Source organism: Bremia lactucae, linkage group LG8 (assembly GCF_004359215.1).
Source record: "Bremia lactucae strain SF5 linkage group LG8, whole genome shotgun sequence".
Classification (NCBI taxonomy): Eukaryota; Oomycota; class Peronosporomycetes; order Peronosporales; family Peronosporaceae; genus Bremia; species Bremia lactucae.
This window is the reverse complement of record NC_090617.1, coordinates 1,242,610-1,244,821: the sequence shown is the minus strand read 5'-3', so window position 1 is coordinate 1,244,821 and position 2,212 is coordinate 1,242,610.

Sequence of the window (2,212 nt, the reverse complement as noted above, 5' to 3'; positions counted from 1 at the left end):
GTGATATGCCGCCCGTCAGATAGCCACGTTCAAAACGACTGGCTTGTGACATCGACTGAGCACGTTTACGTATCGTCGGCAGAGCTTTAGGCTCAGAATCCCTCTATCTCAGAACCATTATGGATAATGGTCTGAGCGATAGACGTTGTGGTTTTACCCAACGGAGAAGCGGCTTCGTTTTTATGGGCAGCGCTCTTATTAATGGTCGCGGCGCTATCCAGCGCAGACGACGAGACGGCATTAGTAAATGTTGCTGTCTCCATGTTATGAGAAATGAGAGAAGTTTGAATGGGCAAAAATGCGCCATTATTCTTCCTCATTAGCTCGTTGTCCTCATCACTACTATGAAGTGACGGCAACGGTAACGCCTCATTGTAGTCGACAATGAGTGAGGGATCAACATCCTCACTGTCAAAGTGGGATGGATACTTAAGCCCAATAACGCACAGCAGCAGTAGCTGTCGGCGTTTCGACAGCTACTGCTGCTGTCGCGTTATCCACTAACGTTGCATCTTTTAGGTGGGATATTAGGCTCCGTGTAAGACACAGGTAGAAAGAGTGAATCAGAAAACGAAGCGGCGCGTAAAGCAGCTCGCTGTTTTTTCTATCCTCTTTGACGAATTTCAAAATGAAAATTCGTTCTTAGAGGGGCGGGCTGTGTAACGGGCTAAAGTTGGCCTAATGGTACACAGTCCCCGTTAAGTACTCTTTGTGTACTTAAGGGGATGGTCAATTGCTTAAAAAAGTAATTAGACCTACCCTTATGTATTTGATACACATAGGTGCATTCACATTAGGAGGGATGACGCCGACCGTCATTCGTAATATCGGCTAGCGTCATCCGTAATGACGACTAGCGTCATCCGTTACGCGAGGTATCTTAAAAGATACGCTCGCAAAACATATTCGTGTAATCTTCAGAGATGATATTTTGATGATTGGTAGATATCGATATATATATTAAATTCGATTAAATATAAATCAGTCTGAAAAATTTGTTGCCATATCAGGCCATCGCTGAAGTTAAAGCGATTGAGCTTAGCTTTTAGGCGCGACGGAAGGATTAAATTTCGTCCACCGAAGTGATCCAACAGCAGGCGACAATATTTTCCTGACTGCAGATCTCCTTATTCCGGGGGCCAAAGAGATCATCACATGGTAGACCTTTATGGTTGCCAACGTTGACGACTCAACTTGTGCCGATACACACTTTCCTGGTGTCTTACCTCGAAGTCTGTTCTGCGCGATAAAGCGTCAGCCAAGACATTCGACTTATTCGGCTTGTATTCAACTTTTAAATTGTATCAGAGAAGAATGTAAGCCATCTTGCCATTCTAGGCGAGAGGTACTGTGACTTTACTGCGGTCTGCAGTGATGCCTGATCTGAATAAATCACAAATGGTTCGGTTCCCAATAGGTGCACTCGAAACTTGACAAGAGCATACTTTATCGAAAGTAGCTCATTACCATGCACGACGTATATCAGTACCGCGGCTTTTAAAAGCCGGGACTGATAATAGATGACACGATCAACGCCGTCGCCATCCTTCTGCATGAGCGCGCTGCCGATTGCAAAATTACTTGCATCGCAGACGACGCTAAAGGGCTTATCCATGTCTGGCTATGCCAAGACCGGTGCCTCAACACGAGGTTGCTTCGCTGCTGTGAACGCATCATCTTGTTCTTTTAGCCAAACCCATTCTGCGTCCTTTTTAAGGAGGTCAGATAATGGTGTAGTTTGTTCAGCATAATTCTGCTACATTTTTGCAAGACCAAGCTGTCGCCGAGGCACTGTTGTAGGATTGCTCGTCAACTAAGGCAATTCGGATTGCCTCTTCGATCGACGACGGCACCTTTCTAAAAAGGGCCTGTCGCGATGGACAATGCCGTAGTCCGTTCATAAACGTGGTCACAATAATGTGCTCCGGAATCAGACCTACGGTAATGGACGCCGACAGCGAGCGCATCTCCTGCACATACTCTTGCAAATTTCGCTTCGCCTGTCGCATTCCGAAGAAGTGCGCCAGAAGAAAAACTTCGTTGTTCGGCGGCTGGTACATGGCGCGAATCTAATGTTCCCCATGTAGGGAACGCCTTAACGTCGGCCAAAAGCGCCGAGTAAGCTCACTCTGGCCTTACCGCGCAAGTGCAACATGGCGTACGACACCATAATGCTGTTGTCCTCGATGAGTTGCGCGACACCGCATTGCTC